The sequence below is a fragment of the Salmo salar genome, chromosome ssa02 (assembly GCF_905237065.1).
Source record: "Salmo salar chromosome ssa02, Ssal_v3.1, whole genome shotgun sequence".
Lineage (NCBI taxonomy): Eukaryota > Metazoa > Chordata > Actinopteri > Salmoniformes > Salmonidae > Salmo > Salmo salar.
In genome coordinates, this window is record NC_059443.1 from 54195248 (window position 1) to 54208531 (window position 13284).

At 43.3% G+C, this 13284-nt stretch overlaps 1 protein-coding gene across 4 annotated transcripts in view; it reads left to right on the forward strand.

The window, feature by feature from the left end:
• LOC106588447 (testis-expressed protein 2) overlaps positions 1–13284 on the forward strand; it is a 68441-nt gene that overhangs the window by 10168 nt on the left and 44989 nt on the right. For 2 of the 4 annotated variants that reach the window (XM_014177491.2, XM_014177481.2), the window contains exon 3: positions 12363–12445. The exons of the other annotated variants lie outside the window; for them this stretch is intronic. The gene's annotated coding sequence lies outside the window, so the exon portion shown is untranslated. The remainder of the gene's footprint in view (positions 1–12362; positions 12446–13284) is intronic. 4 annotated transcript variants of the gene reach the window in all.

A 13284-nucleotide genomic window follows, 5' to 3' on the forward strand; every position in this document is an offset into this window, starting at 1 on the left:
TATATCTTATTAAATTATTGACTTTTTATTCAATCACATTATTAGACACACTTTCTGATAAAATTTGCATAAATCATAAAACACAGAATTCAGAAAAACTTTTGTGGAAAAAAATGGAATTTTGGAAAGAAATGTACGGATTTCATAGAGCCCTAAAAATGACAGACACGCTCTAGCACATTTACAGTAATGTTGATCATTGTCTCTGTCAAACTCAGGCAGCTTCTGGTGAACAACAGGGATTTATAGTCATATTCATTGATTGAGAGGGGGTGAATAGTTGCTCAATTAGGCCCACTTTTCCCACATGCCTCACACGGGGCACCAAGAGCCTCTGGAGGAGCCCCTATACAAAGATCAGTGTGTACCGAAGGACGGACGGGTCGGACGGTGGATGTGGTGGGTCTAGAATGTCTCACTGGGGTGTCACTGTGGACATCTGCTAAGATGGCTCTGTCTGGACAGTAGGGCTGACCCCATTTAGTCGATAGGCTGTTGGTCGACAGATTTCTTTAGTCGAGCAGTAGTAAAAATAATGGTGTACAGGACACCTGTCTGAGTGGACTAATCCATTGTGGAGGCCGTGGGGATGGCACAGTCCATCAATCTTAAGACATGCATTACTGAAATTTGTATATGGTTCTATTACATAAGAACAATGGTGCAACGTTAATAAAAATTATATTATTTTATAACAAATGCGCTTTCTCCCGTGTTGGATAACGGTGGTTGTTCTGAAACATCAGTGCGCTGCTGAATTGATGCCTTTTCCTAGACCATGTTGCTATGTGTATCATAGCAAAGTTAGCCAGCATATTGGTGTTGAAAACAATGCGGCGGAGGCAGCAGCAGAGTTAGGAGACAAGAAAACAGCCCTTGCCTTAATTGTCTAAGAAAAGTGAGGAGAGAGGAAACCCCAACTTAAGGTCTATAATCAACAACCTAACTGTTGAATGTGCCTGGCTTTATAAATCATCCATATACACTATATATACAAAAGTATGTGGACACCCCTTCAAGTGAGTGGATTCGGCTATTTTAGCCAAAACCTTTGCTGACAGGTGTATAAAATCGAGCACGCAGCCATGCAGTCTCCGTAGACAAACATTGGCAGTAGAATGGTCTTACTGAAGAGCTCAGTTACTTTCAATGTGGCACCGTCATAGGATGCCACCTTTTCAAACAAGTCAGTTCGTCAAATTCGTCAGCCCTGCTAGAGCTGCCCCGGTCAACTGTAAGTGCTATTATTGTGAGGTGGAAACGTCTAGGAGCAACAACGGCTCAACTGCGAAGTGGTAGGCCACACAAGCTCGCATAGTGCGTAAAAAAAAAATCATCTGTCCTCGATTACAACTCTCACTACTGAGTTCCAAACTGCCTCTGAAAGCAACGTCAGCACAAGAACTGTTCATCGGAAGCTTCATGAAATTGGTTTTCATTGCCGAACAGCCGCACACAGGCCTAAGTTCGCCATGCCTACTGCCAAGCGTCGGCTGAAGTGGTGCCAAGCGTCGGCTGAAGTGGTGTAAAGCTTGCCGTCATTGGACTCTGGAGCAGTGAAAACGTGTTCTCTGGAGTGATGAATCACGCTTCACCAGTCTGACGGGTGAATCTGGATTTGCCGGATGGTTGGAGAACGCTACCTGCCCAATGCATAGTGCCAACTGTAAAGTTTGGTGGAGAAGGAATAATGGTATAGGGCTGTTTTTCATGGTTCGGGCTAGGCCCCTTAGTTCCAGTAAAGGTAAATCTTAACGCTACAGCATACAATGACATTCTAGATGATTCTGTACTTCCAACTTTGTGGCAACAGTTTGGGGAAGGCCCTTTTCTGTTTCAGCATGACAATGCCGCCGTGCACAAAGCGAGGTCTATACAGAAATGGTTTATCAAGATCGGTGTGGAAGAACTCGACTGGCCTGCGCAGAGCCCTGACCTCAACCCCATTGAACACCTTTAGGATTAATTGAAACGCCGACTGCGAGCCATGCCTATTCGCCCAACATTAGTACCCGATCTCATTAATGCTGTTGTGGCTGAATGGAAGCAAGTCCCCGGAAAACACTTGTTTTCCGTTAGAACAGCCACTCTGGTGTTATAATTTATTTAGTGTGTATACTGTTCCAGATTGTCAGAAAAAGAATATTTATAATAATAATAGCCAAATAACCCTCCTTTTTCTTGATCTCCTTCGTATTGGTATTATTACTATTATGATCATCATTATAATAAGTAAGCTAATGTCATTATCATTAGTATAGCAGCATTGTATAACCACCATTGAGCTGTAACTTACTTAGGCATTTATTTCAATACTTACAATGCATTTGGAAAGTATTCAGACCCCATTGTCTTTTTTCACATTTTGTTACATTACAGCCTTATTCTAAAATGGATTCAATTCGTTTTTCCCCTCATCAATCTACACAATACCCCATAATGACAAAGCAAAAACTGATCACATTTTACGTAAGTATTCAGACCCTTTTCTATGAGATGTGAAATTGGAAACAGGATGCACATGAGCTCATTGAATATTGTTGATGTTTCTACAACTTGATTGGAGTCCACCTGTGGTAAATTCAATTGATTGGACACAATTTGGAAGGGCACACACTCATATAAGGTCCCACAGTTTGTTATAACCAATTTATTAATGTGATTGTGATACGCAATAGGTCAGGCCCTATTGGTCACGTGCATGCAATGCATTCATGTGTCACGTGAAGAGAGCAAGGGTTGCGTGAATAGGCAATGTTTTTCCTAAACAAATGAGGGATTTCAGTAACAGTCAGAAATGGCTGTAATTATGTTGCAGCTTCAGCAACACCGACAGCGCGATAAACACTGTTCTGTTAAACACTGATGTTCTGTGGTGGACGCTGCAGCAGGGAGCAGAGGGAGACAACGGGTGCTAGTCAGTCACTTGCTATCATTTTATATTTTGACAGCAAGTCTGAGCCTGACATGGCACAATCAAATCAAATGCGGTCAGACTGCCTTTAGTCATCTGTGTGTCATTTTTTTTTAATCTAACTATGCGCTTAAAGCATCAGACGACAAGCTCAGTGGATATAGTTGATTTGATTGAAACACGTCTATATATGGAAACATAAACATTTTGATTGGTCTACTGGACAGCAACTGAAGACACCCGGCTAAGACTTTTGATCAAATTGTCCATTCTGTTAACAGGCCCATGCCTCCTCCGGCACAAAAGGAGATCGCATTTGGTCAAATTATTTCAATATGGCAGCTTTTAATTTTGTCTTCATTGCTCAGTGATTCCTCGTACTCCTGAGAGCACTCTTGTCTTCTCCCCAGGTGTCTGAAGACAGTTGTTTGTGCAGACAGGGTCAATAGCCTCTGATATTCCTCAGAAGTAATGACCATTTATAGAAACATGTCAACCTGTCAGCTATGAACGATAACCGAGGTGGGTCAGGCATAGTCTCTGTACCTAGCAACAGGCACGTCCATCATCCCGACCTAGAGGATACAATGACTTGTTTACCAGGAGAAACAGGGCTGATACAAGGAGGGTGGGAGGGAAACAAATATAGAGTATAAATGTATTCTTTGCAAGCCAATGTCTATCGCTTTTAAGAACATATGGCGAGGCAAACTGTTATTAGTTGCGTCAGGGCTTGAGTTCTGGTTTCGAGCCGAAAGCAGACCGAAATAGAGATGTCTCATATCAGAAAGCCGACAGATGGACTGTCATTTTGGACCTGAGCTGTGGCATTCCAGCTTTTCCAGATCCTCCAGTACAAGAGGCCGCTACGTAAGTGATTAGTCATGGATATTTCTTGGCAGCTCAGCCCGTTTGACCACATTAGTCAATTTCACTATCGATCAAAGTACTGGAATTCATCATTAACAGTCAGTTTAGCCATGTCTAACCCCTTTGGATTCTGCTACATACAGCATTATTAGCAGTGCAGTATCACAAACTATTGATTGTTCCTCCATTTTCTACAGTCTGTCTAGCTAGGTATCAGTTCTTCTTCAGCACTGTTGTGTGCTGTAGCGTACGGTTGCCTTGGAAGCTAGCCGTTGTGGAACTATGTCGAAGTGGCAGGAAAACCCAATTACTTGAGACAGATAAGGCAGCCAGGCAGATATCCGGCATGCGTTGTCTGCCAAGGAGAAAAAAACATCTGCAGAACCCAGTTAGGCTTTCACTTTCTTAGGTGTGTGTCTGTGTTTGCACACTTTCAGTTGTATGCGACTGTGTACCACTGTGCGTGCATGTCCTTGTGTGTCTGGATGACTGAGTGTGTCCGTTCGCCAAGGGGGAGACAAAGTTGGAAGCATTAGAGCCAGTGTTGGTGAACACTGCAGCAGTAGACGGCTGGACAGAAAGGCCAAGAAGATCATCAAGGACCTCAGCCTCCCGAGCCATGGCCTGTTCACTCCGCTACCATCTAGAAGGGTGAGACAGTACAGGTACATTAAAGCTGGGACCGAGAGACTGATAAACAGCTTCTCTCCAGGCCATCAGAATTAAACCGTCAACACTAGCCGGCCTCCGCCCAGTACCCTTCCCTGAACCTTAGACTGTCACTAGCCGGTACTTTACCCTGCACCGTAGAGACAGCTGCCCTATGTACATAGTCCTTGAACACTGGTCACTTTAATAATGTTTACATACTGTTTTACCCACCTTATATGTATTTAGTGTATTCTAGTCAAGGCTCATCCTATATAACTACTGTTGTACATATATTTTCTATTTACATAATGTTTATACTCGAAGGCTCTACGCTGACTTTAAAAAATATATATATATATATATTTTTTTTTTTTCAAGGATCACGTGTGCCCCTAATTTGAAAAATGTAGGGGTACACAAAGAAATTTAGGAGCACAATTAAAAATATTTGCGCTAACAAGCCGTTTTCTTTGTAGTTATGGTGTACAAGCATAACGGTCATGAATCTGCGCTCGGTGTATTCTCCATGGTACTCAGGGGCTGGGGTACAGTGTAGTAATCATTTCAACAATTATCACGTGAAATAAAAATTCCACATATTTAGGTGCAGATGTGAGTAAAATGGTCGCACTTTAGAGCCCTGATACTGTCTATATACACCATTCACATACATATACAGTACCAATCAAAAGTTTGGACACACCTACTCATTCCAGGGTTTTACTTAATATGCACTATTTTCTACATTGTTGAATAATAGTGAAGACACAAACTATGAAATAACATATGGAATGATGTAGTAACCAACACTGATGACAGCTTTGCACACTCTTGGCATTCTCTCAATCGGCTTCATGAGGTAGTCACCTGGAATGCATTTCAATTAACAGGTGTGCCTTGTTCAAATTAAATTTGTGGAATTTCTTTCCTTATTGCGTTTGAGCCAATCAGTTGTGTTGTAACAAGGTAAGGGTGATATACAGAAGATGGCCCTATTTGGTGAAAGACCAAGTCCATATTATGGCAAGAACAGCTCAAATAAGCAAAGAGAAATGGCAGTCCATTACTTTAAGACCTGAAGGTCAGTCAATCTGCAGTCGCAAAAATCATCAAGTGCTATGATGAAACTGGCTCTCATGAGGACCGCCAGAGGATAGGAAGTCCCAGAGTTACCTCTGCTGCAGAGGATAAGTTCATTAGAGTTAACTGCACCTCAGATTGCAGCCCAAATAAATGCTTCAGAATTCAAGTAATAGACAGATCTCAACGTCAACTGTTCAGAGGAGACTGTGTGACTCAGGCCTTCATGGTCGAATTGCTGCAAAGGAACCACTACTAAAGGACACCAATGAGAAGAAAAGGCTAGCTTGGGCCAAGAAACACAAGGAATGGATATTAGACCGGTGGAAATCTTTCCTTTCGTCTGAGTCCAAATTTGAGATTTTTGGTTCCAACCGCCGTGTCTTTGTGAGATGGATTGTAGGTGAACGGATGATCTCCGTATGTGTGGTTCCCACTGTGAAGCATGGAAGAGGAGGTGTGATGGTGTGGGGGTGCTTTGCTGGTGACACTGTCAGTGATTTATTTATAATTCAAGGCACACTTAACCAGCATGGCTACCACAGCATTCTGCAGTGATATGCCATCCCATCTGGTTTGGGCTTAGCGGCACTATACTATTTTTCAACAGGACAATGATTCAAAGCACACCTCCAGGCTGTGTAAGGGCTATTTGACTAAGAAGGAGAGGTGAGTGCAGCATCAGATGACCTGGCCTCCACAATCACCTGACCTCAACCCAATTGAGATGGTTTGGAATGAGTTGGACTGCAGAGTGAAGGAAAAGCAGCCAACAAGTGCTCAGCATATATGGGAACTCCTTCAAGACTATTAGAAAAGCATTCCTCATGCATATCTTGTCTAAATTCATCCTGTGTGTGTATATGTACGTCTAGATTGCGTTTCAATTACTGTTACAGTAATGCAAATGTTTTTTTTTTGTGTACTTGGACATTTTACTGCACTGCTCGAGCTAGTAACAAGCATTTTGCTGCCCCCGCTATAACATCTGCTAAACTGTTTACATGACCAATAAACTTTTGTTTTGATTTGAGATGGATGCCCACAAAGCTTAGACAGGCAGGCTGCTGCCTGAGCTATGCATTGAACTCTCCTAAACAAAGCCAGGATTCTTAACACAGCTAGAAAACTCCTAGGTTTGCTTGAAGTAGACTAGTTGAATATGATGAACTTGAGTAGGCTTTCTTATGTAACACCTGGTGTAACATCTGGTATCTGTATCCACAGCCAATTAGACACAGATCTGAGTTTTCCACCTCATCAGAATGAAGTTGTTTTGGAATCAGTTTCAGTTAGCATCTGAATAACAGACGCATCAAAATGTGTTTTATAACACTCAGGGAGTGCTTCGTCCAAGAGTTGTAAAATACATTGTTTTACTGTGCCAAAACGAGTAAATCCAGTCAGTTTTTATACAGCTGTCTGATGAAGTTCATATTGTTCCACTTGGTTCTTAAGTTGTTGGATTTGAAACATGTCCACCTTTAATTTATTGCCTTCGTCAACAGTGTCAGAAAAACGTTGTACCCGTAAACTGTTTTACAGTACCACTTTCCAGTGCATAGTTCCCACCCTGGTACAGCAATTAAAACTGCTCCAAGTTTTAAGTCGTAACTAAGCTCCCATATCACAATAATTAGCCTATGTAGACCATGCTCCCTCAAACGAGAACTGCAATTGTTATGTCTGTAATTATAGCTTAAGTTCAAACGAGCTCAGCTGTGAGTGACAGCGTGAACACTTAGTTCAACTTGGTAGTCAGTAGCAGACCCAAAAGGCTCTTGGTGTTGGCTTAGCCATCGGGAGAAAAAAACTAACATTGCAGCTTACCTGTAGCTGTAATGGATGACGGTGGCAACAGCCAAGATTGCCTAGCTGCGTCGGTCATGTAACCAGAGCAGTGGAACAAGATCACTGTGTGGCAGGCAGCGTAGCAGATATGTCGCTGTCAAGGCCGTGTAGCTCATTCAAAGATAATGAGGGCCTGTTTAGGAAGTTGAGTGGCGGTTAAGTGAGGAGTGCATTATTTATCATGGATGTCATGAGGGGTCAATGAACCGATATAGCTCACATTGATTCAGCCTAAAGTGTGCATGTTAAATCCTTTCCCCTCCACTGGGGCCATGGAATTCTGAAAGTGACTTAGAATGGGAACCCTGATTTGTCATTATTCTCTTCCATTTAATCAAATACATTTTTATTTGTCACAGGAGCCGAATACAGCAGGTGTAGACCTTACTGTGAAATGCTTACAAGCCCTTAACTAACAATGCAGTTTTAAGAAAAGGGGATTAAGAAAATATTTACTAAACCCCCCCCCTCTTCCATTAACACATTGTGCTGACTGGTAACTCTAGCAGTTATTGTCTGAGGCGTGAAGTTTAATTTGCCCTTTGGCCTGAACAATTAAATCTGCCATCAACACTGGGCTGCTTTCAGAGGGAGAAAATACACACTGTGTGTGGGCAAGTGCCTGTTTCTGTGAAATTGTATTGTTCTTTTGAAAAGCTGAATCAATGCAAATTTTGTTTGTAACATGCGTCAAATACAACAGGTGTAGACCTTACTGTGAAATGAATACTTACGAGCCATTAGCCAACAATGCAGTTCAATAAATAAAGTTAAGAAAATATTTACTAAATAAAGTAAAAAATTTAATAAAAAGTAACACAAAATAACAAGGCTTATACAGGGGGTACCGAGTCAATGTGTGGGGGTACAGGTTATTCGAGGTAATTTGTACATGTAGGTAGGGGTGAAGTGACTATGCATAGATAATAAACAGTGAGTAGCAGCAGTGTAAGAACCAAAGGGAGTGTCAATGTAAGTAATCCGGGTGGCGATTTGATTAATTGTTCAGTCTTACGTCTTGGGGGTAGAAGCTGTTAAGGAACCTTTTGGACCTAGACTTGGTGCTCCGGTACCGCTTGCCGTGCGGTAGCCGAGAGAACAGTCAATGACTTGGGTGACTGGAGTCTTTGACAATTTTTTGGGCCTTCCTCTGACACCACTTAGTATATAGGTCCTGGTTGGCAGGAAGTCTGGCCCCAGTGATGTACTGGGTTGTATGCACTACCCTCTGTAGCGCCTTACGGTCAGATGCTGAGCAGTTGCTATACCAGGTGGTGATGCAACCGGTCAGGATGCTCTTGTTGGTGCAAGTCCAGATTGTAGAGGGAGGCGTTTAGTCCCAGAGTCCTTAGCTTAGTGATGAGCTTTGAGGGCACAATGGTGTTGAACGCTGAGCTGTAGTCAATGAACAGCATTTTCACATAGGTGTTTCTTTTGTCTATGGGGGAAAGGGCAGTGTGAAGTGTGATTGCATCATCTGTGGGTCGAAGGTTTCTGGGATGTTGATGTGAGGCATGACCAGCCTTTCAAGCACTTCATGGCTACTGACGCGAGTGCTACGGGACGGTACTCATTTAGGCAGGTTACCTTCACTTTCTTGGGTACAGGGACTATGTAGGTATTAGACTCGGTCACGGAGAGATTGAAAATGTCAGTGAAGACACTTTCCAGTTGGTCCGCGCATGTTTTGAGTACACGTCCTGGTAATCCGTCTGGCCCGCGGCCTTGTGAATGTTGAACTGTTTTTAAAGGTCTTGCTCGCATTGGCTGCGGAGAGCGTGATCACACCGTTGTCCGGAACAGCTGGTGCTCTCATGCATGCTTCAGTGTTGCTTGCCTCGAAGCGAGAATAAAAGGCATTTAGGACGTCTGGTAGGCTTTATTACTTACATCTTGAAACCAATACCCTTGGCTTGCTATAGAAATGTAGTGCCCTATATAATATGTTTTTTATATTTTTGTCCTAATTTCATTTTTGTTTTTCCAGGTTTAAGTTTTTCACTCTCATTTTATGTTTTTAGTCCAAAACAATACTTAAACCACATCAGGAGACCACTTTTGAGGTCTGGGAAAAATCTCTGAAAGGTAGACATAACTACAAAGTAGCCTAACATTTCATTGAGAAGGTTTTTGGGAAAGCCTTTCCATCTACCAGCAGACGGTTTTAGTTTTTTAAGTGAAAAGAAACATTTGCACCAAAGAAAACAAGTGAAAGACAAAACAGTACAAATAACCTTTTTTTCCCTTTTTTTCTATCATTAGCATTATCGCTAACGGCTACACAAAGTGTAGACTAGACACACACACTGACGGGCGTTCCTGTACCATTTCAGAACGTTGCAGGAAAATACAAATCACTGATGCATTTTGTTTGTGTTTTGTGATTAACTTAGGCAAATTCAATGACTTTTCGAATAAGTTCAATACATTTAGGGCTCCGTCCGATCCGCTTTAGGCGACACCCGCATGGAGGTTGTTTTGGCGGTGTCGAGGGGGAACTGCATTGCAGCGGTCTAATCCACAAGCGGCTCCTGTCATTAGAGGACATTTGCCATTGGCTGCACTGAATCGCATTATGTGAAATCCCATGCAGCCTTATTTACACGTTAGAACACTGGAATGTGAGATGTAATCTACACCTCCATTAGGCTGATAGAAATCCTAATTATTTAGTTTAAAAAAAATTCAATTTGATCGTAATTATTTCTATATAGGCTACATTTTCTCGTTCTGAACTTCTAACACGATTGGGTGATCACCGATGTGGGGTACTCAACGATTTGACCGCTTCTATGCAGTTCCACCTCAGACGCCGCCAAAACATCTGCTATGCGGGTTGGTGTCTGCTATCGCCATGTAACGCTTGCCTACTAAATTCAATTTTAAAAAAAAATATTCTTGAATTCCATTTTTAATGTCTGGATTCTGTGAATCTGTCCCGTGTTTTCCACAACGCAGATTTTATAGGGCCCTAGAAATGGTCTGACGAATTCACCTGCAACCTATATCTTTACCTTAAGACACAGACTTCGGCTCTGTTGTGTTCCTACATATCCAACATTACTAGATACACTGTAGACTTGGAATGCCAGCGATACGGATGTTTTGGAAGATGCATGTAGAGAGACAAGTCAAGAGCATGTTTTTGGGGTTGTTAACCTCGAGTGACGGCTTGTTTTATGTTAGCATATGGTCAGGGTCGTCACGAAGGACCAGTGAACCGTACCGGAGGCCGCTGGCGAGCGAGAAGAGAACGGACATCCTCCAGCTCTCTCTCTGCCCTTCTCGCTCTGCCTCTCTTTCTCAACCTCTCTCTCTCTCGGTCTCTCGCTCGCTGATGGGAATGTCATGAGCACTCTCTCTTTGCCTCTCATACTCTCTCATAGCTAGCATCCTGCACTAGGCTAAGTGCCCTAAGTCTTAGTGGGCACTGGGCATGGCGTCACATACTGGACCCATGCCAGCCAGCCCCTTTCTCACTGAAAAGAACAACTGAACCACAACAATACCAGAAATGTTGTTTGGAATGTATCGGAAATCTATTGAACCTTTTTATCTGTGTAATACTGTAGCCATTTGGAAACAAATAGGCTACTGTTATGTAAGTAGCAGCTCAGACATGGGATAGGCTACCGTTAGGCCTGCAGCATGTTTGTTAATGCCTTTGGGCTTTTGTATAGACCAGTGGGTAGGTCCTACATAGTGTGCAGTATCGGGCCTGGGGGAGAAGTATCAGGCTCTCAGCCGGACCTTTCCTGTTTAACGAGAACAAGACAGAACTTCTCTAAACATCAGGTCCGTTTACATATTTTTATTTTTTTACATAGACTTCTAACTATTCTGGGTGACTGAGCACACTCTCCAATCAAGCCCTGGCCCAGAGCATTGCCCTTGGCAGCAGTGACACAGCTTTTCCCTGGAAGATGCCTCAGGAACACAGTCAGCTCCTTGTTCACAAGTGTCTCTTTGAATTGGCAGTTAGTGAGGGTTGAAGAAACTTCCTGCAAGACCGCTATACCACCACTACATCCCCATTCCAAAAATACTGTTTTAAGCCTGTGCACATACACTCTTGAAGTGTTATTTTCAGTATGACTGAGTTCTAACTGTATTGACAGGCTGCCCTGTGGAGACCCTGTCTCATTGACTGGGGTATTTTTACCCAGCCTGTTAGCACTGGCCTGCGCATCAGAAAACACACACACACTGGTTTTAAACTGGCTTGTGTGTCAACACATTATCTCTCTCTCACGCACACACTCTCGTTCTCCCTTTCACTCTCACACAAACATGTTTATTCATGCACACTAGTACACACTTACTGGTAAACACAACATATGCGAACAGTCAGGCCTCCAGCTCTCTGATCCTCTCATCTAGTGTTCTCTGTGGGGAGACACACACAGCCAGGCCTACAGCAGGCAGCCACCGGGGGGGTGTGTGTGTGTGTGTGTGTGTGTGTGTGTGTGTGGAATTGTCAAGTGCTCTCGAGTTTTCTAAAAGTGTCAAACAACAATGTCCTTAGCATGTGGGTGGTAGTGCGGCTTGTGTTCTGTCCCCTGTATTTACTGGCCGACGCTGTCCTCAGTTGTTTTTTTTTAAGCAGTGTCCTAGTTTAGTAGCTGGCTGTGCTCAAGCATTAGTCAATGAGGCTTTTCACTTTTAGCGGCGTGCAATCCATAGAAGTGGAGTTGGGACATCTCTGAGCGTATTCTTCACTTTTCAAGCGGAGCCGTGTATAGTAACACTGGCACACAGGTTGTACTCTCACAAACACTTCATGTAAGGCAATGGATGTCGTTAGCACTAAAGAAGTTGTCTAATAGTAACTAACAGGAGTAGGGTGAAGGGGAGCGTAAGCTGATCCTAGATCTGTGCCAACTTCCAACCCAGAGCGTAGAAGGTTTCTATACTTCACTTACTAGAGCAAAAGACAGACAATTGATAGCCGTGATCTCATTTCACTGGCCAGCATTTCTCTCTCTCTCCACGCCAGGTTTGACCACAGCAGCTCCAGGTCTGTTGGGTGAGGGAGGCTTGATGGACTAAGATTGTCCAGACTCCAGACAGTGGTCAGGTGTAAGCACACTCACTGGCCTCTCTCTCTCTCTCTCTCTCTCTCTCTCTCTCTCTCTCTCTCTCTCTCTCTCTCTTTCCCTTTACCTCACCTGTCTATTCCCCCTCTTCTTTCTCTCCTCTCTCTCCATTTCCCTACCTCCAATCCCATCCTCCCTCTCTCTCCCAGGTTCTCACCTTATACTACAATAAGACACACACACGCACGTTGCTATCAGCTCACTCAGTGTTCGCTAAGCTCCAGCATACTGCGCTGCTTACACCTATTCAGCCGCCGCCCCTCTGTCCCGTAATCCCCTCTTTTTTATCCCCTGCCTGTGCTCTGTGTCAATGGCATTAGCACAAAGGCATTTTCATACCCGGCAGACTCTCACCCACCAATTCAATAGAATTGGAAAGATTATTACGCCACATGTTTTTATTCTACATTCTGTCTCTCTCCCCCCCGGTTATAGGGGCCCGTCTCGCAGTTTATTGCGAATTTGCAGTGTATTACATCATGTAAAAGCACAAAAGCATCACTGTGAGTGATTCACAGGGAGAGAGAGCTAAAAACATGTTTTTACTTCCCATTTCCTCGTTTTCAACACCTTTTAGGTAGTGTTATCTTAAATACCCTGGTAAATTGCCCTTTCAAAGGCGGCAGCAACAGGAACTGTTCGCGACACATGGGAAGAGGAAGATGCTTTCACCGTTTACCAATAACCAGAGGCTTTGGCTTTGTGTTGGGTTGTGTGGGTTGACATTGCTTTGGGGGTTTCAGTAAGCGACTCAGCAGGTAGTTGCAGTATTAGCAAAGCGGTGGAGAGGTTGAATAAGTAAACAGAGGGAAAGTAGTGTGG